Source organism: Lissotriton helveticus, chromosome 1_2, assembly GCF_964261635.1.
Source record: "Lissotriton helveticus chromosome 1_2, aLisHel1.1, whole genome shotgun sequence".
NCBI classification, from domain to species: domain Eukaryota; kingdom Metazoa; phylum Chordata; class Amphibia; order Caudata; family Salamandridae; genus Lissotriton; species Lissotriton helveticus.
The window spans coordinates 20,728,915-20,753,706 of NC_136058.1; the positions used below are offsets into that span (position 1 = coordinate 20,728,915).

A 24,792-nucleotide genomic window follows, 5' to 3' on the forward strand; every position below is an offset into this window, starting at 1 on the left:
AGAATCTTCTCCTACTTCAAAGCTGGCACCAAGAATAAATATTGGACCATCAGATCTACCTTTTCAGTACACCTCTGGACCTGTGGATAATACAGTCAAAGGACTGATGTGCTGCTCTGCTGCCAGGGGGAATAGTAAACTGCTGCCCTGCTATTCTGCTACCCAGCTTCCAGCTGTCCTTATTGCTGAGAAGGAAGATAGGACCTGCACCTTTTATCCCTGACTGAAGAAAGACCGAGGGCCAGTTGAGGTCCCTCCCATTCTGAGGTACAGGGATATACCATGCTCCAGAGGCCCCCTGTATCTATCCAACTGACCTACAACTGGACCTGCCTGAGCACTTTTGGCCTCTGCTGGAGTGCGTTCCTGATCCCCAAGAGGTGCCCCTTACACACTGGACCTTTGGTGTGGCATCAGTTGATCTCCCTTCCCAAGAGAGGGAGAAGTCTTGGAGTTTTAGGCTCTTCACGACTGTGAGCGGGTCTGTTAAAGCCAAGATATTGCTGTACATGTCCACTGCCAATGGGAAGCTCTGATAAACCCAACTCTTCAAGCCACAGAGGCTGCCAGCGATGCCTGGTGAGGCGAGATCTGCATTTCTTATTACAGAATCAACAGCCCAGTGTGGGTGCAGGGGTTGCATGATGTGCCCCTCACAAGTGCATGGTTGTACATGCACTGTGTGGCATGCACAAAATGGTGAATGTCACACCATGCAGGAACGATTATTCAGTGCTTTACCAGCAGCAGAATGCTGTATAGGCTCTCCTATGAGCATAACATACTACCTCAGTGAGACTGCTGCAGCACTGCCTACCCTCCCACCCAGGATAATATTCATAATCCAGCAGGTGGGCTCACCACAGCCTTGGGGGTCTTCCGGGGACTGCGGTAGTGGTGGTTCCAGCCAAAGACCACTAAAGTCGCCAAGGGCACCAACTTCATGTCACCAGACATGGAGTCTATGATGGAAGAGTGCGAGGTAACCTACACGTTCTCTGCTTCTTAACATCCCCAAGCCAATGGGCTTGTGGAAAGACTTAAGAAGACCCGAAAAGGCATGACTATGGCCCTGATGGGATGTCCTCTTATCATACCTGCTTTTTGACTACCCGGAGGTATTACAAAAGGCAGTTGGGTTCAGCCAATTGAGCTCCTCTTGTTAGAAGAACTCTCAGCCTGGTGAAGGAGGGTCAGGGGCAAGCTCCCAAGGAGCACCCCCACGATGTGGTTGGCTACATTCTAACTTTCAGAAACAAGATGCAAAAATTCTGGAAGAAGGCTTCTGAGAACTTAGAAGCCAGCCGGGAAGTCCTGAATCTCTCCTTTGACCAGAAGGCCACTCTGGTGGAGTTTCGGCTTGGCCAACAAGCAGTGCAGGCGTTTTGGTGTGCTGCCGAGCTGGGGACTGATTTCGTTGATGGGGACCTGCGTGTGCTAAAAATAATTGTTTTGCTTTGTTTATTTTGAAACACACGCAGGTTCCCATCAACAAAATCAGCCCCCACTGCAGTGAAATTAGCCCCCAACTCGGCAACACACTAAAACCCCCGGTAGCCAGTCCAGCTCTGCCAACAAGTGTGAGTGATGTAACCAGAACAGCCAATGGCCCGCAAGACCATTGGACCGGTGCCTATAAGGCTAAGGAGAGGAAGGGGGAGGCCATCTACTTGGTGGACCTTAACACCCTCAGAAACCACTTAGGGTTACTCCATTTCAACTGCCTCAAAACTGACTATGAGAGGTCTGAGGACACCATGCTGCTGGTGACAGACAATGAAGTGGAGGAGGAGAGATAACCTCTCCTTGACCGCCAAAGAGAAAGATGGGCCAGCGGAAGGTCTCAGCTTCTTTCCTTTCCTGATCACATAAAAGCAGTGGGACTATCACCAATTGTTGGGACAGTGTCCTTTTCTGTTCTCCCACACTTCTGGGATTACACCCCTGTTTACCCATGAAGTAGATACTGCAGGCAAGCTGCTTGTCAAAAACTAAATATACAGGCTGTCTGAAAAAGTGATGGGCAGCAACAAGGAGGAAGTCCTCAAAATGCAGGAGTTCAGAATGTTTGTGCACTCTGTAACACCTGGTCCAGCCCAATGTTGCTTTTTCCCAAAGCCTTCCCACTGGGCGTTGCCCAAGAACTTAGGTTCTGTGTGGACTACAGGTAGATCAACTCAGTCACCAAACTCCTTGACAAATTGGATGATTCAAAGTTCCTGAGCTCTTTTGACCTCACTTCAGGATACTGGCATATTTGCTCTAACTGAGGGGGCAAAAGAGAAGTACTCCTTTTATACCCCAGAGGGCCATTTCCAGTTCAGGATTATGCCGCTTGTACTCAATAATGCCCCACCTGCCATCCAGAGTTTGCTGAACCAGGTCCTTCCTGGTATGGAGGCCTACATTGCTGCTTCCCTGATTACATAGGTGGCTATAGTAACACCTGGTAGAACCAACTGTTTGACCTACATGGAGTGCTTCAGGCCCTGCAACAAGCAGGTCTGACTATCAAGACCAGTAACTGCCAGGTAGAAAGACCAGATTTATGTAGTATACTTGGGTCACATCGTGGGTGGGGGTAGGGTGTAACCCCTCCTTGTCAAGATGTTGTATAGCGTTTTAGGACCCTAGTGTAATTTTCATGATTTATGCCCTTATATAGGTATAAAATATCGTATCCTTATACAGGCATAGAAATCATAACCATATTAAGACATAGCTCAAGTAGTCCTAATACGGCTTGGCTACTTCCACTTGTTCCGAAAATCTACAACGATTTCTTAGAAAAACAAGCCTTCAGCAGTCAGGGACTTCCCCCTGCATGAATATTATGTTATCCAAGAAATCATGGAGTTTTCAGAGAATTAAGTCTCTGATGACGTTATTATGTCCAATCTTACGTCAAACTCGGCACCTTCAAGGTATAAATATGCCCACACTTGCCCAAACAACCACACCATGGTTTGGAGCAGTTCGACTATCTACTTGCCCGACGCACCCTGCTGCAGCAAGTGCCGAATGAAGCCGACCCTCCAGCTGACGCACTGAGAGACGCTGTACTTTCTCCTGCCGAGAAATCCAGCTCCAGTGTTTCCAGGCTACCCTTACGGGTTGCTGGGAAATTGAGTCCTGAGAGAAAGATACAAGACCTCCTACATTCTAAAACCAAGTTACGGAGCTGATTAGACCCTAAGAGAATTCTTGGAATAGATTCTTAGCAACTAATACTAAAACTAGGCTACACCTCACTTACTTATTCCCTTGTACTAGACCTAGGTTAGGTACACTGGGTAGGCGTATTTTAGAAGCACCAGTTGAGTACTTTTTCGTCATTATTTATCACTGTATGTATTTTATGCATTTTAGGTATCTTATGGCTTTAAAACCATATCATGCTTTTACAGTACTATTAGTATTTTATAATACTCTTCTTATTATATGCTCTGTACTTTACAGCAAGTATTAGGATTGCAGCAGTTCATTTCTTATGCTTGAGAAAGAAGACTGTTCAATAAATACCCTTTTATTGAAAACGCCTGTCTCTCTATTTCTCTGCACCTCTGGTGAAACGAAGCATGCACACTTGACTGAGTGAAATAACTATCTATTCGTTCCACGACTCTAGAGATATATTTCTTATTCTTGGGAAACAAAGTTGTCATGTTTTAAGCGGTTGTTAGAAACTAATCCCTTCTTGTTTATTCGAGAAAGTTTCTAGTGACCTCTGAGCTAGCTGGCTCACACACAATTAAGTTTCGTATATTCGGTAGAGACCTAGTCGACTTCAGTCCTAGGTCTAAACTGCATGATACACTATTCCAATGCGCAGAGCCTATTGGGTATATAGGAACTACACTACAAAGACAGAGGCTGTCCTGGTCTGAAAGCCCCCCAAAAAGCCCAAAAGAAGTGAGGGCATTCCTGGGCGTCTTTGAATATTACATGGGGTTTGTTGAGGGATATGGCACCATTGATGTCCCCTTAACTGAGCTGACTTACAAGAAGCAGCCCAAGAAGGTTATCTAGACATTAGCCTATCACTAAACCTATGACACCCACAAACAGTCCATGTATACATCATCCGTACTCAAGGCCCTTGACTTTTCCCAGGAATTCATTGTACAAACTGATGCCTCAAGGCATGGCATAGGCCCTGTATTATCACAGTTAAATGTAGAGGGCCAAGATCAACTTGTAGCTGTTGCAGGGAGTCTGCACATACCCAGAACTATGTGCAGGGAAACCAGGACCTCGGTGTGTAGTGGTGTACCAAAAAACCCACCTCGGTCCTGGTTTCCTGCACATAGTTCTGTGTATGTGCAGAATGCCTGCAACATGGCACCCCACGTTGGGTGCCTTGTTGCAGAGATTCTGCACATACACAGAACTATGCGCAGGAAACCAGTACCTTGGTGTGTATTGGTGTACCAGAAAACCCACCTCAGTACCCAGAACCCCAATCCACCTAGCTATAGTGTCTCATTCGTTCTCTGTACTACAGGAAAGCTGCCAATGATTAGACATCCTAGAACACATCACTCCGTCCCTCTCAGGAATCGCCGGAAGAACACTCTTTCGTTCAAACACTCATACTTGTCTACAACGTGAGTAGACAGAGACACAATATAGTTTAAAATGTTTATTTTAACTAACGTGATCTACAATGCAGTTTACTAGCCGACACAAGCAGCAAAATGCATAAGAACAATATAATTAGCATGGTTACAATTCCATAAAGCACAAAAGGGAAAATCATATTATAATGACAGTGGAAACAAGGCTACTGCGCCATACCACCCTTCCCATGCTATAAGCTAGTTTATTATAAGTATAGAAGACCTCTAGGCTTTGTCAGGGGGACCCCAAACCTCCAAGTTTGGATGTAAGGAATTACATCTCAGGACAAGCACAGCTCTTCTTCATGGACTGAATCTCTCCAAGTGCCTTTTCGTGCATGCAATGCCATATTAAAAGCACTCACCTTTCAGTAGTGCAGCTCTGTTCAATGCTGTGTCTATGGCAATTGGACTGACCAAAGTGAATCAACAGCATACATTGTTTTATGACCTTGAACAGGCTGTGCAGACGGGGAGCACAGTGTACAGCTAAATGTGTGAAAAGCAGACAGTTCTCATATCAAAATGCACCAGCAGCCTATCCATGAGAATAAAGCCATGTAGTAACATGCGCAAAAGCGGCAAGATGGCTGCCAAGAATATGATAACTAATGCTAACTTAGCAATATCTGCAGTTAATTCTATGACCTCACTACATAGCCTTCATAAGTAGAAGGTTGGTTCCTAGGGAACAGAGGTGGAGTATTATTGGAAGGGAAGCCTTTACTGTGGTCTGGGCACTGAAGCTGAGACCATACCTGTTTGAGGAGCTCACTCCTCGGTTCAGCTAGAACACTGACCTCTCAGATGGTGCATGCAAATGTAAGGTGAGAATCCCAAACTGTTGAGGTGGTCCATCTTCCACCTGGGTATAGACCCATCCTGGATCAGACCACTCCAATGCTGATGGTCTGTCCAGGTTTTCCTATATTGCTGAGTTAATTTTTTGTTTGCCTTAGGACTCTGTGCACTTTACCACTGTGAACCAAACCAGTGCTAAAGTGCTTGTGCTCACACCCTAAAACATGGTAAAATTGGCTTACACTAAATTGCCAAATTTAATCTACTTATAAGCCCCACTAAAGTGTGTGTACCATGTACCCCGGAGCTGTAAATTAAATGCTACTATTAAGCCTGCAGCACTTGTTATACCATCTACTTAAGTAACTCCTTAAAACCTGTCCCAATGATGTCCATATAAAACTGGTAGATTCGGAGAATAGATTACGCCGTAATAATTTGCGTATTTTGGGAGTGCCCGAAGGACGTGAGGGACAGGACATCCGGCAGTTTGTCGTTGAACTTTTTGAGGAGGCCTTCCCTGAGGTTAAGCAGTGGCATTGGTCCCAGGAGATCCAACGGGCACACCGTTTTCCATTTCGACAGCGACCAGCACGAGCCACGCAAGGCCTTCAATATCCACGTGCCATTTTGATATCATTAAACAACTTTTTGGCAAGACAAACACTATACGACTTGCAAGACCGGATAAAAAGCGCTCTGGGAAAGGTGTTGAATTGTTTGTGCGCCCTGATTATTGCCATGCCACTGTAGAGAACCGCTGGCGGTTGCGCCAGCTGATTGCTCCATTTCAATTGAAGGGTGCACAAGTCTCTCTTCTCCAGCCCTCTACTTTAAAAACTGTGTACAAAGGGCAGAATCGGTTCTTTACATCTGAGGTCCCAGCTAAGGAATATCTGAATTCATTAGTGTGAGGGGTTGTTATAAGTATTGCATGTTCGATTTTCTATATTGGTTTTCTCCCTCATGCTTTTTTCTCCTTTTTTAACGGATTCGTCCAAACACTGTGAGTTGTTCTCACACACATCGACAGGGTGATAGGCCCTTTTGCCTTAGTTTTAGGGGAGGGTCACATGGGGCGGGGGTTGGGCCGGGTGGGGTTGGTGGAGGGTTTGGGAGGTCGGGGGGGGTTGTGCGGGGATTAAAGGGGGAAAAGTCAGTTCAAAGCTATAAGGCTTCAAGAGTAAATATATTGTCTTTTGTCAACTATGGATGTAGTCTAATGAGTCAATTAAGATGTGATGGCTAGTTATAATTTTCGTATGTGTTCATTTAATGTCTGTAGCCTAAATAATACTCTTAAACGTAGGTGAGTGTTGCATGAAATTCGATTGTCCAGCCGGATATTATTTGTCTCCAAGAGACTCATATTCCATGGGCGAACCGGAAGGTTTTGATGGATTTTGGGTATGTAGTATTGGCTGCCTCACAACAATCCACTATGAATCGGGGGGTGGATATATTGGGGCGGCAGTCGATCGCTACAACGGGAAAGACTAAAGTTGATAGCTTAGGACGATGGGCAATTGTTGAGTGCATTATAGGGAATGTTGTTGCTACGATATGCACGGTATATGGATCAAATACTGAAGATACCCCCGTTCTCGAGTTTTTGAATGTTGAGCTGGCTCTTTGGGGTACACTGCTATTTTTACTTGGCGATTTTAATATTCATGGTGAGGTGACCACTTGGGACTCTAAATTTAGTGGCTATGTGGGTAGGAAGCCGAAGGTACTTAGAGAGTTACGGCAATTATTGCTTCAACATGGGCGTTAGACGGGTGGCCCTTGGCAAATCCAAGAGATCCCGGCTTTACTTTTTTTTCTTCCTCCCATAAAAAATTTGTGCGGTTAGACTACATTTTCATACCTAGTTATCTCGCGGCTGGTGCTCGGATGTCTGTAATGCCACGTATTACATCTGATCATGCCCCGGTTGTTATAGACATGCCTTTGCTTAAAATCCAGCGTATGCAACGGACATTTACATTTAATAAGAAACTCCTTTCGGATGAAACTTATGTGTGTCAAGTTTTAGATTGGGCCCAGCAGTTTTTGGATTTTAATAGGGGCTCTGCCTCTTATGCAATGGTATAGGACTGCTTCAAGGCAGGGTTACGTGGGAGAACATGTAGTTTATTTATTTATTTATTTATTCAGAGTTTTATATAGCGCGAACAAGATCTTTGCAGATATCAGAGCGCTTCACAGAAACAGGGGGTGAGGGCAACAGGAGGGTGACTAAACATAATTTTGGGTACAGTATAATAGTCAATAGCATGATTGGATAGCAGTCATGTGCTGATAAAATACCAATAAACAATCAGGTAAACGATAATATAAGACGGTGCAGAGTCTTTGATCCAACTACAATAGAGATCAGGAGAGCTTAGGCTATAAGGATGGCTTATACCACTTTCTTAGAGTTACAGCGAAACAAGGGGTAGGGACATCAAGTTTCAGCAAACTAACGTGTACAATATAGTAATAGGTAGTGAGTGAGTAGCATAATAGGATCGAAATCAAGTAAGAATATGATATCATTAGACATTAGACAGACAGGTAGCTAGTGATACAAAAGCGGTGCAAAGTCTCTGATCCAACAACAATAAAGTTCAGGTGAACTTGGCCATAAGGATGGCTTTCACCTCTTTCTTGAAGAAGGCAGTGGAGGAGATAAGCATGGTTTCAGGAGGGAGTGCATTCCAGATCCTGGGTGCCATTCCTGAGAAGGAGCGTTTGTAAGTTTTTTCCTTCCGGAATCTGCGAGGTTTCGGGAGTAGATTTTTTGTACTTCTATTGGATCTCGAACCTCCTGATATAGTCAACTTTTGAGTGAGGTAGTTGGGTGCCTTGTGGTGTACGGCCGAGTGTGTCATAACAGCAATTTTCAGCTGTATTCTGGCTTCAAAGGGCAGCCATTTCAGGGATTTCAAGTCAGGGGATATATGAAAGTGTTTTCTTGAGCCAGTAATGCGTCTCGCGGCAGCGTTCAAGGAGGCTCCTAGGGGTGCGGTTGTTGCTAGAGGGAGTCCGCTGAGGGCCACAATTCGATAGTCTATGCGGGGGATGACTAGGGCTTGTACAGCAGTTTGGAAGTCTTTGACTGAGAGGAAGGGTTTAAGTTTCCTCAATGTGTTGATTTGGAAATTAGCTCCTTTCGTTGCTTTGCTAATGTGCTGTTGCATGTTGAGCTTTGCGTCAAGTGTGATGCCTAGGGATTTCGCAGAATCCACGATGGTGGGTCGGACATTGAGTGCTGTTAGGTGATTGAGCCAGATTTGGGTGGTTGTAATTTTCGCAGGGGGCGATATCAGAAGGAACTCAGTTTTCAGAGCATTTAGTTTGAGGTGATTATCGGCCAGCCACGATTGGGTGTTTCTAAGTGTGTAGTTCAGATGTTTGATATCTTCCGGGGATTGTACCTTTAGGTAAAGTTGAGTGTCATCGGCATACATATGGAAGTGTACATTGGATGCTTGGAGCAAAGTGGCGAGTGGTTCCATGATGAGGTTGAACAGGGTGGGTGAAAGGGAGGATCCTTGTGGAACGCCTAAATCTACTGGCACAGGTGAGGACAGCACATTGTTGATCTTGAACTTCTGCGACCAGTTATGTAGGAAGGAAGTGAACCATTTGAGAACAGTCCCGGATAAACCCATTCTAGTGTTTAGCAGCTCCAGTAGGTTCTCATGTTTGACCGTGTCAAATGCTGAGGAGAGGTCAAGAAGGATGAGGAGGCAAGAATCATTGCGATCAAGAATTTGGAGGGCGTCATCAATTATGTGTGTCATGGCCGTTTCCGTGCCGTGATTTGCTCGGAAGCCTGATTGATGAGGGTTGAGGAGGTCAAACTGGTCAATGTGTTTTGTTAGTTGGAGTTGTACACATTTTTCCAGCAGTTTGGCCAAGGTGGGGATATTGGTGATAGGGCGGTAATTGTTTAGGTCAGACGGGTCAGCTGTAGGTTTCTTGAGTATGGGCGTGACTTGCCCCACCTTGAGGGAGTCAGGGATGAGACCTTGTTGAAGGGAACGGTAAATGATTTTGGTCCAGAGTGGGAGGAGCATGGGGGTGAAGTCTTTTACAGCATTAGCAGGTAGGGGGTCTGTGAGGTGATTAGAGGGCTTCAAGGTGCCGAGTAGTTTGTGTATTGCTTCTTCAGAGTAGGTGTCGAAGGACGTCCATGATGCGTTATTTTTAGGTTGAGTGTTAGACATTCTGATGTGGCTAGGGTATCGGCTTACATCATTGAGGAGGTCAATTCTTATGTTGTCTGTCTTTAGCTTAAAGAAAGCAGAAAAGTCTTCACTGTGTGGGATATCGCTTGTTGTGTTGTTTGATTGTAAGGGTTGCGTCTTGGTTTGAGTTTTGACTAGTTCGAACAATTTTCTTGGTCGGTTTTTCGCTTGGTCCAGCTGGAGGCTAAAGAAGTCAGATTTCGCACGCTTGATTTTCCTAAAGTAGGCATTTCTCTTGTTCTTAAGCGTTTTGCGATGCAGTGATGAGGGGTCAACTCTCCAAGTGCGCTCTGCCAATCGCATAGCACGCCTGTCTTCATTGAGTCTGCCGTCATACCAAGGGTTCGAGTTCTTGGTGGAGACTCTCTTTAGTTGCAGTGGGGCGGCTTCGTTGATTATTGAGTTCATAGAGTCGAGGTAGAGGTCAGTCAGTGATTGAACATCAGAGGCGCCCTGAGGGGGAAGGAGGAGATTGTAGGTGTGGGGAGGTAGGGAGTTGGGTTTAAGATTCTTCATGTCCCTTTTCCAGATCTTGGATTTGGTGGGTTGAGCCGGGGTAGGTTTGACTAGTTATGGCTGGACTCTACAACGCAAACAAAAAAACATAACTGTTCAACTCCTACTTGATTTAACAAATGCAGAGCGGGAACTGATACTGGATATTAGCATGCATCGGGATAGTAGTGCATCACAAGATAAAGTTGCAAGATGCCAGGCAAAGATTAAGGGGGTGTGGAGCCATGATATAGCATGCCAATATGAAATTCACCGTGCGGAGAGATATGAGTATGGGGAGACTGTGGGAAGATACTTAGCCCAAAGAATGTGGGGGCGTCAGACTGCGCAGCGTATAGCGTCTATAGAAAATAGCCAAGGTGTTCTAGTAGAGTCATCTGAGGGTATTCTCCAGGTATTTCACGATTATTATACGGAACTTTATACCCAAGAAGACTTCTCTCTCTCGAATCGATTGATCAGTTTGTTGATAGATTTGACTTACCCCAGCTGGACTCCATATATAAAGAAGAGTTAGATGCGCCCATTACAATGCAAGAGCTTGAGACAGCACTTAAGGACTTGGCTCTTGGGAAGGCTTCTGGCCCCGATAAACTTCCTTTTGAGTTATATCATTTGTTATTTCCAGTTATTAAAGCTGACATGCTGGTGACATTTATTGCCGCTCAAGCCGGACACCCCCCTCTATCGTGGAATGATGCAAGCATAATTGTATTTAAAAAGAAAGACAAGCCCCTGCATCTTCCTGGGTCTTTTAGACCTATTTCACTCATCAATGTAGATGCGAAATTATATTCTAAAATTCTTGCGAACGGGCTGATTCAGGTCGTACCTGCCCTAGTCTCTGATCAACAACATGGCTTTCTTCCTGGTCATGGTACGATCAATCATATACACCGCGTTATCGCAGTTTTGGATTATGCTGCGGTAACACATGGGAACGTTGGATTGGTGTTTTTAGACGCCGAAAAAGCGTTTGATCACGTCGCATGGGAATTTTTATGGGCAATTATGGTTAAAATGGGGTTCGGACCCCAATTTATGCACGCTTTACAAGTTATGTATAGACGCCCTAGGGCCAAGATCTGTTTGTCAGGCCAGGAATCAGCATTTGTTAATATTACTCGGGGTACACGGCAGGGCTGCCCATGTTCGCCGTTATTGTTCGATATGTATATCGAACCACTTCTACAGATGTTGGCAACATCTCAGCGTATACAATCTATGGTGTTGCCTGGGGGCAGTATACGTGTGCTAGCATATGCTGATGATGTTGCTGTTATATCACCTGATCCCGAATCAGCATTACTCGAGATTGAAAATTTAACACAAGAGTTTGGTAATGTGTCGGGGTACAAACTCAATACAATGAAAACCCAGGTCATTTGTTCTACAGGACTTTGCTATAATGACTGTCGTGTTACTCCCGAGGCTAAATACCTTGGCATTAAAATCAGGCTGTCGCTTCAAGAGTTGGTTATGGTGAATTGGACAGATATACTGCAATCTGTTAAAAACCAGCTAGAGAAACTGGAATGTCTACACTTGTCGCTGGTTGGGAGACGCAACGTCTTAAAAATGTCTATTTTGCCTAAAGTGCTGTACTATCTCCGGTCTGTACCATTGGAGTTATCTGCTATACAATTGAGGAAACTGCAATCTATAGTTGATAGGTTTTTATGGGGTTGGAAATCTTAGTGTAGGGCCTCTAAATTTATGACACTTCCACTTTTGCGCGGTGGGTGGGGCGTTCTAAACTTTGCATTATATTATCTGGCTTGTCTTTTGCAAAATATTAAATACTCTGTGATTGGGGGACTCCACCCGTATTTGAGAGCCCGGATATTTTCTCTCTTCTACTCGGTCCTCAATCACGACAAATGCTACTTCGTTTTTTAGAACCTAGCTACTATAAAAGAACTAGATTCAAATTAGCACTACCGGCTTTTAAAGGATGGCGCTCAACTTGGAAAATTATTTTTTGGGGACGTATTAATTTCTATACTTCATGTGACTCTACAGAATTGTTTCCTCCAATATTTTGGGATCGTACGATGCGTACATGGGGGGAGAAAGGCATTGTGTCACTTTTGTTTTCATGTTTAAAGATGGTACAATGGCTACATTTCATGAGTTGAAAGACAAACATACTGTTTCTCAGCACGACTTTAAGTATTTACAACTACATGATTTCATCTTTAAACATCAAAGTATCATACCTCTATGCCCTAACGATATTATGGAAATTCTAAAAAAGCCGTCACGGATAGAGACTCTATATAATTATTTGTTGAATACTCAGCAGGACGATATGGGGCTACAGGAGTCTAAATGGTGTATTAGACTGGGTATTCCTGTAGTACTCTTTCAAGATTCTATTAATACGGCTGCTAAAATCATTTTATCTGCCAATTTACGATCGCAGCATTACAAAACTTTATTTAATCTTTATCATACACCTCCTAAAATGCTGAAATGGGGCAATTCCTTTAATGGGAAATGCTTTAGGTGTCAATCGGACATGGCAGATATTGTGCATATTTTTTCTGATTGCTCAGTGTTAAAACCTTTTTTTACATCTATTGAAAAATTTCTGTCACATATTCTAAACTGTGATGTGGTAATCTCCAGAGAGTTGATTATGTTTGGTTTATCTAATTACACTGATTTTTTTTTAGGATACTATAAAAATAGATATCTATTATTGATGGCTATGGCCGTAGCTCGCCTATGCATTTCTTCAATGTGGCTGAAACCGGAAGCACCGGTATATGAGATGTGGCGGGCAAAGTTCTATAATGTCTTTTATTTAGAATATAACCTATATCGTATTAAATCCCCTAGGAAAATGCAAAGGGGGACCAAAATTTGGCAGTCAATGATTGATCATTTGGGCCCGTTAGAGTGACTATTTGTCTGATTGTTTATGATGGTACTGTATTTTTTATTGTATTACTTTTTCTTCTTTTTTGTTTATGTGTACAATAAGTCTTAATGTATTGATGTCCCTTTGTGCTCTATTGTATTTGTACTTGGCTTTGAACTAAACTAATAAAAAAATTAAAACATTTTTAAAAAAAATGAAAACCTGTGCCACTGCAGCCTTCAAGCAGTTTTAAATTGCAAATTCGATTTTGCTAGATTACTCCCTTGCCAAGCCTGAAACTCTCTTTTTATTACATATGTCACCCCTAATTTAGGCCCTGGACAGCCCATAGGACAGGGTGCATTGTAATTAAGTTGAACATGCGCTTTTATGTTTTGCGTATCCTGGTAGTGAAAAACTCACAAATTAATTGTTAACTACTGTGTGACCTACGTCTCCCATAGGATAACTTTGGGTTACCATGTTACATTTAATAAGTGCTAGTTTTTGATTGGGAACAGGTAGGAAAGTCATGTATGGTATCTGTTAAATTGTATTTTATCCCCTTGCGTGCTTCTGTCAACCAACGGCCGTCGTACGCACTACTTTCGTAGTGCTGCGCATGTCTGTTGACCGACGCAACCCTGCCCACTCTGCTAAACTGCCGCACCGCGGAGGAATTGCTGCCGCGGTTAAGCAGTTAGAATCCTCTTTAGTGGTAAGCTTGGATTTGAAATCCAAATTCTGAAAATACCACTTTTAGGTCCAGATGAACAACCAATTTTAGCATGTGCAAATGGGTTACCGGCCCGTTTGCCCATGCTAAAATTGGTATGGCCATGTACTATCGCAATTTTACGAGTCGTAAATGAATTGCAACTCGCAAAAAAGTGTTTAGAGATTCGCTATTTGGTAAGGTCATTCCCTTCCAATTAGCGACTCTAACCCATGTACGAATGTTTTGCTACCGCAATTGCGGTTGCAAACCACTCGCAAATTACCACTCTCTTCAAGAGGGTGGTAATGGAGAGGCAAATGGGAAGGGGTCACCAGGGCATCACTTTTCCTTTGTGACAGACTCTGAAAATATTTTGAAGGGCAGGCAGTGATCCCAGGGACCACTACCCACCCTTAAAAATTGAAACAAATACGTTTCAATTTTATTTTTTAAATGCATCCCACTTTTCCTTTAAGGAAAACGGACATCATTAAAAAAAACTGATTTATTTAAAAGCAGTCCCAGACATGGTGGTCTGCTGAGCCCATTGGGAATCGCAAACAGTGTTAAACACGATGTTGTACATGGGTATTTGCGGACATGAGATGTGACGGAGCGCTTGAGATGAGTCATATATGCATTATATGTATTGTATATATTTCATTTTACTTCACCAAAGGTTCTTAGGAGAAAGTTATGTCAGAAATGCCTCTTAATTGTACTTGTGATGACATTTGACTGAACTCAGTGCCTTGCTTTGTCTTTACTAAAATGCTAAATAAAGTTTTAAAAAACACACACAAAAAACACGCTGTTGTACATCCAGTTTTGGGACTCGCAAATTGTGAGTCGCAAAATTGCTGGTCGTACATCTGGCCTTTAGATAATTGCCATTTTCTTCTCCCAACAACTTGAAGCCTGGAGCCTGTTCTTCAGACACATTGAAAGGTGTGAGAGGCGGTTGGCCTTTGTATATTCCTCCCAGACAGCCACACAATAGAGAGATCAAGTGTGCCTGGATGGGCTGGCACTGGCAGGTTGGAGGAAGAGCTAAGCATATACCCACTTGCAAGTCAATAGGCTGTGCCCTCCTTTCTCACACATAACTTCACACTAGTCCACTGTGCCTGCAGCCAGGCTGGAGACAGGGCAGAGAGGCTGAAAATTATATGATACTTGAAAGGGGAACCTCTAAAATCCCCTCCAACTTCAAAAAAGGCACCAGGTAAAAATATTAGAATATCGGACCCAAATCTTCAGATCACTCCTGGACCTGTGAACTCAGTCAGGAAGAAGGATTTCCCAGCTGTGAATTTTGCCCTGCTGCCCAAGCTTTACCTTGCTGACCAATGACTGTTTTGCTGCCCAATGCCTGCTGGTGCAGCTGCAGGACTCTTCTGTTAATATGAACTGAAATGCTGAATCTAGCATTCCTAGGTGGACAATGGACTCCTGATAATCTCCAAGGGTCTGTCAGCTGGCGCTCTGTTCAAACCCCAGGGACATAAAAGAGTTCTTCAATGTCGACACAACGCCACACATCTTGACGTATTGTGTTACAGCGCCCAACAGACACAGAGGTCAGTGTGATGCATCTCATCTTTGGGGGTGACCCATCGCTATGCAAGTCCTCACAAGCTCCCATCTGACGGTTTCATCGACTCTGCCACTGTGCGACGCAGCTCAATGCTGGACTTTGCCTCACAGATTCTCATCAACAACTTCTCACCACTGACCTGCACTATTCAATGCAATGACTCCGCATCCCTATGCCCAGGCCGCAAGATTGTTTATCAGGACTGAACTCAATCATGTGTCTAGCCCTTGCTCCATTGCAATCCCCCTGAACTTGTGAGTTGGACCTGGTCTACCGAGACTCAAACACCAGGGTTGGCACTTTTTGCTTCTTAGTCCTTGATTTCTCCAAAACCTTTGAAACTGCTCATCTGTATCTACTGGTTTATTTTTATCATTTTGGTTTAAAATAGTTTTAAAAAATGTACTACATTTTTCAAAATTGGTTTGGGATTTTTCACTTCATTACTGTTCGCATTGAACATTGTCTCTGAGTTAAGCCTGACTGCTTTTTTGCCAAACTAGTAGAAGATTAAGCACAGGTTAATTTAATTACTTTAGTAGTTTACCCTGATGGGGATTGTGGCTATTGCTTGAAGACGGTACACAGCCCCTCAAACAACAACCCAATTTCTCACATTATACAGTTATCTGGTAGAGTTGGACATGAGAGTGGGGCTTGTTGGATTTTTAACTAAAAAGGTAAAAGTGAGGCACAGGTGTAGTGTTTAAGTTTGTCAATATTAGTGAGTTGTTGATTAAAAACGGAACTACAAATATTGCACACACCATCAGTGGCAATATCAATATTGATGATGTTGGTTAGAGGAGTTTGTGGGAGTAGAATATCTGGTTCCTTTTAATACTAGTTTAAACTGCAAGATTCTGAAACAGACAGTTTGTAGGGGTTTCCCAAATGTAAAAAATCTGACTTTGGGTGCAAAAAACGTGTAAAAATAAGGGGGAGATTTACAAGCCCCTTGCACCACTTTTGCGTCACTTTTAACATGGGAAAAGTGACGCAAAAGTGGCACAAGTGGCTTGTAAATCTGCCCCTAAGCATTCAGGAAACCCTCACCGAAAGTATTTTTAGCATTTGGTTTCTATTTCTGAAGACCCTTTTTTATTTGCCACAAGATATCCGACCCCAGATGGATATCTTATTAAACAGAGATTTAAAAGTTCCAAATTACTGCGCCTTGGCACTTGAGCTAAATTACTGTTGTCCTTCATTCTCTACTTTAAGAAACCATCATTTAGTCCTCATATTCACCACCAGGCCTGATTGGCTAAACTAGAGGTATAGCCCAATATCTGATTAAAAGTCGACGATGAATAGGATTGATTTTTGCCCTTAACATTTCATTAGCCATGACAGGTAAAAAGAGAACAGGGTGTTAGCTTTAAATAAGAAATATAGTCCGCCAGTTGTCTTTATTCCACAATACTATCTCTATGGCATACTAGCAACACTGAAATATTGAAGACAACCAAAAATAGGAGAGTAACCAACATGCACTCCAATTGGATATACCCTAAGTCCACGGTTCAAACAATACTTGGGAGTTCCCCTCGGGGATTGGTTATGCTGGCACAGTGCCCTTTGAAACAATGGAAGGAGTTGGGCCCAGTGGGACAGAGGGTAGGTAGGGCCACGTTAAACTGAAGAAATTGGGGAATGTACCTAAGCCTCTGGTGCCATTTTACACACTGAATGCATGGAAAGCGGGATAAACACAATTTTATTGGTTTTCCCTGACATTTAATTGTCAATTTTTCAAAAATAAATTATCAATAATTTTATGATCTAGGCAGTGAAAAGCACGTAATCAACTTCATGTGCCACCATATCGGAAAACATTTATACATACAGGAAATATTTACACACATAGAAACAAACCAAAATTATGAAACATTACTGTGAATACGAAAACATGAAAAAACAATTTTTTTTCTCCAACAACATGGATATGTATATAGGCCAGTTAATCCAAAATGCAAAGTTTTTTGGGGGAAAAGACGGCTAGTGGGAATCACTTCGAGCAGTTGAATAGCATAAGAGTACAAAAGATGTTACTATGACATCAGTCTCTCTCACTAGCACTGAATGTTACGCAATTTAAATCAAAGAATGCCAAATGCCAAGAAATGCCAAATGCCGACGCGTTTCGAGTCCCACTGTGTAGATCACAGGACTCTCATCAGGGCAGTATTATTCGTATCCATGGGGGACTGTTAAAACAAAAGGAAATAATGGACATCGTTTTACTATACAATCCTCAATCCATTATGTCAAACAGAAAGTTGCATCAAAATGACGCTGTATACCTTATTTTCTTAGTCCCAGTATTGTATGCTTGTTGATTTACCGAATCAATTGGATTTATAAAGCTGTGGCGGTCGACCTGCAGCAGAGGTGTGCAAAAGATAATCTAATGTTACCAGGTTGAGTCGCCTGGTGGTCTGAGTGCACCAACCGGTGAGACAGAAGGTTTACCTTTTAATTTGGATCGGCGTGACTGCCGCCATTCAGAAGTCGTTTTTAGGGCTCGCCTGCTGATGCGCTTCAGCGCATAGCTGGCGAAGCTCTATAGGGGCTTATCCAGTGTTTATCCACTGGCGATTCCACTGGCGATTCCTTCAAGTGCATGTGCTTTTTAGGTCATTGCGCTTGCGCAAGCCCTAAAAAGCGCGTGCACAATGCCACCAGCCGCCTGCCTGCCTGCCTCGCATTACCACATCAAAGGCAGCCCTCCGAGCGCATTTCTCACCCCCTAATTATTCACGGCCGGCCGGCAGGCACATCAAAGGCTGCTGCTGCCGTGACTCGCATTTCTCCTCCCTCCTCCCCTATCACTGCCCAGGCCGGCCGTACTTTCTCTTTACAAGGGCCCCCATTCCTGAATCACTTGAAATCTCTCCACATTATTTGCATTTTGTTAATTAAAAAAATTAACTTCAACACAGCGTTGCACATTTTTCTCGACTTCGGAAGGATGAGTCCCAATCTCATTTGTACAAAGTGTTGTAATGGGATTATTGGAGAGTTAGAGAAACGTGCTCACAAGTTACATTTTTATGCATATCATCTGAGTAAATAAACAATAGCATGGTGCCGTTTGCGTCCTTGACTTGATCTGGTTTTTATTTTTATTTTGCTATTATTCTCACAAAGGCTAAGAAGGTCTGCCTACTTTAGTATTAAGTGCTATACGTCGCATAAGCAACAGCTAACCATTCACTCACCCACGCAACGCCACTCACCCATGCAACGCCACTCACCCACGCAACGCCACTCACCCACGCAACGCCACTCACCCACGCAACGCCACTCACCCACGCAACACCACTCACACACGCAACGCCACTCACACACGCAACGCCACTCACACACGCAACGCCACTCACACACGCAACGCCACACACGCAACGCCACACACACACGCAACGCCACACACACATGCAACGCCACACACACATGCAACGCCACTCACACATGCAACGCCACTCACACATGCAACGCCACTCACACATGCAACGCCACTCAACCACGCAACGCCACTCACACACGCAACGCCACTCAACCACGCAACGCCACTCAGCCACGCAACGCCACTCAGCCACGCAACGCCACTCAGCCACGCAACGCCACTCAGCCACGCAACGCCACTCAGCCACGCAACGCCACTCAGCCACGCAACGCCACTCAGCCACGCAACGCCACTCAGCCACGCAACGCCACTCACACACGCAACGCCACAAGCATTGAAAATGCAATAGGTCTCGCAATAGAAGAGTTTGACATTTTTCGTTTTCTATATAGATGAGTGGCGTTGCGTGGATGAGTGGCGTTGCGTGGGTGAGTGGCGTTGCGTGGGTGAGTGGCGTTGCGTGGGTGAGTGGCGTTGCGTGGCTGAGCGGCGTTGCGTGGCTGAGCGGCGTTGCGTGGCTGAGCGGCGTTGCGTGGCTGAGCGGCGTTGCGTGGCTGAGCGGCGTTGCGTGGGTGAGCGGCGTTGCGTGGGTGAGCGGCGTTGCGTGGGTGAGCGGCGTTGCGTGGGTGAGCGGCGTTGCGTGGGTGAGCGGCGTTGCGTGGGTGAGTGGCGTTGCGTGGGTGAGTGGCGTTGCGTGGGTGAGTGGCGTTGCGTGTGTGAGTGGCGTTGCGTGGGTGAGTGGCGTTGCGTGGGTGAGTGGCGTTGCGTGGGTGAGTGGCGTTGCGTGGGTGAGTGGCGTTGCGTGGGTGAGTGGCGTTGCGTGGGTGAGTGGCGTTGCGTGGGTGAGTGGCGTTGCGTGGGTGAGTGGCGTTGCGTGGGTGAGTGGCGTTGCGTGTGTGAGTGGCGTTGCGTGTGTGAGTGGCGTTGCGTGTGTGAGTGGCGTTGCGTGTGTGAGTGGCGTTGCGTGTGTGAGTGGCGTTGCATGTGTGAGTGGCGTTGCGTGTGTGAGTGGCGTTGCGTGTGTGTGTGGCGTTGCGTGTGTGTGTGGCGTTGCGTGGCTGAGTGGCGTTGCGTGGGTGAGTGGCGTTGCGTGGGTGAGTGGCGTTGCATGGGTGAGTGGCGTTGCGTGGGTGAGTGGCGTTGCGTGGGTGAGTGGCGTTGCGTGGGTGAGTGGCGTTGCGTGGGTGAGTGGCGTTGCGTGTGTGAGTGGCGTTGCGTGTGTGAGTGGCGTTGCGTGTGTGAGTGGCGTTGCATGTGTGAGTGGCGTTGCATGTGTGAGTGGCGTTGCGTGTGTGAGTGGCGTTGCGTGTGTGAGTGGCGTTGCGTGTGTGTGTGGCGTTGCGTGTGTGTGTGGCGTTGCGTGTGTGTGTGGCGTTGCGTGGCTGAGTGGCGTTGCGTGGCTGAGTGGCGTTGCGTGGCTGAGTGGCGTTGCGTGGCTGAGTGGCGTTGCGTGGCTGAGTGGCGTTGCGTGGGTGAGTGGCGTTGCGTGGTTGAGTGGCGTTGCGTGTGTGAGTGGCGTTGCGTGGTTGAGTGGCGTTGCATGTGTGAGTGGCGTTGCATGTGTGTGTGGCGTTGCATGTGTGTGTGGCGTTGCATGTGTGTGTGGCGTTGCATGTGTGTGTGGCGTTGCGTGTGTGTGTGGCGTTGCGTGTGTGTGTGGCGTTGCGTGTGTGAGTGGCGTTGCGTGTGTGAGTGGCGTTGCGTGTGTGAGTGGCGTTGCGTGGGTGAGTGGCGTTGCGTGGGTGAGTGGCGTTGCGTGTGTGAGTGGTGTTGCGTGGGTGAGTGGCGTTGCGTGGGTGAGTGGCGTTGCGTGGGTGAGTGGCGTTGCGTGGGTGAGTGGCGTTGCATGGGTGAGTGGCGTTGCGTGGGTGAGTGAATGGTTAGCTGTTGCTTATGCGACGTATAGCACTTAATACTAAAGTAGGCAGACCTTCTTAGCCTTTGTGAGAATAATAGCAAAATAAAAATAAAAACCAGATCAAGTCAAGGACGCAAACGGCACCATGCTATTGTTTATTTACTCAGATGATTTGCATAAAAATGTAACTTGTGAGCACGTTTCTCTAACTCTCCAATAATCCCATTACAACACTTTGTACAAATGAGATTGGGACTCATCCTTCCGAAGTCGAGAAAAATGTGCAACGCTGTGTTGAAGTTAATTTTTTTAATTAACAAAATGCAAATAATGTGGAGAGATTTCAAGTGATTCAGGAATGGGCGCCCTTGTAAAGAGAAAGTATGGCCGGCCTGGGCAGTGATAGGGGAGGAGGGAGGAGAAATGCGAGTCACGGCAGCAGCAGCCTTTGATGTGCCTGCCGGCCGGCCGTGAATAATTAGGGGGTGAGAAATGCGCTCGGAGGGCTGCCTTTGATGTGGTAATGCGAGGCAGGCAGGCAGGCGGCTGGTGGCATTGTGCACGCGCTTTTTAGGGCTTGCGCAAGCGCAATGACCTAAAAAGCACATGCACTTGAAGGAATCGCCAGTGGAATCGCCAGTGGATAAACACTGGATAAGCCCCTATAGAGCTTCGCCAGCTATGCGCTGAAGCGTGTTTATCCACTGGCGATTCCACTGGCGATTCCTTCAAGTGCATGTGCTTTTTAGGTCATTGCGCTTGCGCAAGCCCTAAAAAGCGCGTGCACAATGCCACCAGCCGCCTGCCTGCCTGCCTCGCATTACCACATCAAAGGCAGCCCTCCGAGCGCATTTCTCACCCCCTAATTATTCACGGCCGGCCGGCAGGCACATCAAAGGCTGCTGCTGCCGTGACTCGCATTTCTCCTCCCTCCTCCCCTATCACTGCCCAGGCCGGCCGTACTTTCTCTTTACAAGGGCCCCCATTCCTGAATCACTTGAAATCTCTCCACATTATTTGCATTTTGTTAATTAAAAAAATTAACTTCAACACAGCGTTGCACATTTTTCTCGACTTCGGAAGGATGAGTCCCAATCTCATTTGTACAAAGTGTTGTAATGGGATTATTGGAGAGTTAGAGAAACGTGCTCACAAGTTACATTTTTATGCATATCATCTGAGTAAATAAACAATAGCATGGTGCCGTTTGCGTCCTTGACTTGATCTGGTTTTTATTTTTATTTTGCTATTATTCTCACAAAGGCTAAGAAGGTCTGCCTACTTTAGTATTAAGTGCTATACGTCGCATAAGCAACAGCTAACCATTCACTCACCCACGCAACGCCACTCACCCATGCAACGCCACTCACCCACGCAACGCCACTCACCCACGCAACGCCACTCACCCACGCAACGCCACTCACCCACGCAACACCACTCACACACGCAACGCCACTCACACACGCAACGCCACTCACACACGCAACGCCACTCACACACGCAACGCCACACACGCAACGCCACACACACACGCAACGCCACACACACATGCAACGCCACACACACATGCAACGCCACTCACACATGCAACGCCACTCACACATGCAACGCCACTCACACATGCAACGCCACTCAACCACGCAACGCCACTCACACACGCAACGCCACTCAACCACGCAACGCCACTCAGCCACGCAACGCCACTCAGCCACGCAACGCCACTCAGCCACGCAACGCCACTCAGCCACGCAACGCCACTCAGCCACGCAACGCCACTCAGCCACGCAACGCCACTCAGCCACGCAACGCCACTCAGCCACGCAACGCCACTCACACACGCAACGCCACACACACACGCAACGCCACACTCACACGCAACGCCACACACACACGCAACGCCACACACACACGCAACGCCACACACACACGCAACGCCACTCACACATGCAACGCCACTCACACATGCAACGCCACTCACACATGCAACGCCACTCACACATGCAACGCCACTCACACATGCAACGCCACTCACACATGCAACGCCACTCACACATGCAACGCCACTCACACATGCAACGCCACTCACACACGCAACGCCACTCACACACGCAACGCCACTCACACACGCAACGCCACTCACACACGCAACGCCACTCACACACGCAACGCCACTCACACACGCAACGCCACTCAGCCATGCAACGCCACTCAGCCACGCAACGCCACTCACACACGCAACGCCACTCACACACGCAACGCCACTCACACACGCAACGCCACTCACACACGCAACGCCACACACACACGCAACGCCACACACACACGCAAAGCCACACACACACGCAACGCCACACACACATGCAACGCCACTCACACATGCAACGCCACTCACACATGCAACGCCACTCACACATGCAACGCCACTCACACATGCAACGCCACTCAACCACGCAACGCCACTCACACACGCAACGCCACTCAACCACGCAACGCCACTCACCCACGCAACGCCACTCAGCCACGCAACGCCACTCAGCCACGCAACGCCACTCAGCCACGCAACGCCACTCAGCCACGCAACGCCACTCACACACGCAACGCCACTCACACACGCAACGCCACTCACACACGCAACGCCACTCACACACGCAACGCCACACACACACGCAACGCCACACACACACGCAACGCCACACACACATGCAACGCCACTCACACATGCAACGCCACTCACACATGCAACGCCACTCACACATGCAACGCCACTCACACATGCAACGCCACTCACACACGCAACGCCACTCAACCACGCAACGCCACTCACCCACGCAACGCCACTCACCCACGCAACGCCACTCACCCACGCAACGCCACTCACCCACGCAACGCCACTCACCCACGCAACGCCACTCACCCACGCAACGCCACTCACCCACGCAACGCCACTCACCCACGCAACGCCACTCAGCCACGCAACGCCACACACACGCAACGCCACACACACACGCAACGCCACACACACACGCAACACCACTCACACACGCAACGCCACTCACACACGCAACGCCACTCACACACGCAACGCCACTCACACACGCAACGCCACTCACACACGCAACGCCACTCACCCACGCAACGCCACTCACCCACGCAACGCCACTCACCCACGCAACGCCACTCACCCACGCAACGCCACTCACCCACGCAACGCCACACACACACGCAACGCCACACACACACGCAACGCCACACACACACGCAACGCCACACACACACGCAACGCCACACACACACGCAACGCCACACACACACGCAACGCCACACACACACGCAACGCCACTCACCCACGCAACGCCACTCACCCACGCAACGCCACTCAGCCACGCAACGCCACTCAGCCACGCAACGCCGCTCAGCCACGCAACGCCGCTCATCCACGCAACGCCGCTCATCCACGCAACGCCACTCACCCACGCAACGCCACTCACCCACGCAACGCCACTCACCCACGCAACGCCACTCATCCACGCAACGCCACTCATCCACGCAACGCCACTCATCCATATGCAAAACGAAAAATGTCAAACTCTTCTATTGCGAGACCTATTGCATTTTCAATGCTTGTTCAATCAGTCAGCGTTTCTAAAAACGAATGGGACATTAATGAGGAACATGCTGGGTGGAACGGACTATGACTAGAAGCCCACAGGCGGCCAAAGATCACTTACTGGTGAAGGGACAAGACGAATCACGGGTAAAGAAAGACGCTATTTTTTCGAAGAGCTTCAGTTCTGAAAGGGAGAAATACGGACAGAAATCACTGGGATGATTCAAGCCAGAAATGCGTGCGTGTGGGAGGCAAAGTGTGCATATAATGCTTACCGTTCTCAGGTAACTAAGACGCAGAGAGCGGGTTCCTTCCCCTTCGGGTTGAGGCGAATGGAGGGAAAAGGGTATTGTCGGTGAAAAGGAAGTTGCGGTCACATGGTGTCTGGTGTGGCCAATCAGAGCAAAGGATGCATTTCATACAGTTGCTGTGTCTTATGGGCTATGTAGTTCGAATCAAACGTGACTGTGGGGACCTACTAGTTAAGCCCTATTTACTTCACAAATTGGATCCAAATTGGAAGAGTAGCAAGAAGATATGAATCAGTAGGGTACTACAGC

At 46.8% G+C, this 24,792-nt stretch overlaps 1 long non-coding RNA gene across 1 annotated transcript in view; it reads right to left on the reverse strand.

Annotated features, from left to right (window-relative positions):
• LOC144807746 (uncharacterized) overlaps window positions 1–24,549 on the reverse strand; it is a 125,226-nt gene extending 100,677 nt beyond the window's left edge. Inside the window, exons 1-2 of the long non-coding RNA XR_013606425.1 lie at window positions 24,508–24,549; window positions 24,354–24,416 (exon numbers count right to left, since the gene is read on the reverse strand). This is a non-coding gene — a long non-coding RNA (uncharacterized LOC144807746). The remainder of the gene's footprint in view (window positions 1–24,353; window positions 24,417–24,507) is intronic.
• Between the last annotated feature and the right edge of the window lie 243 nt (window positions 24,550–24,792).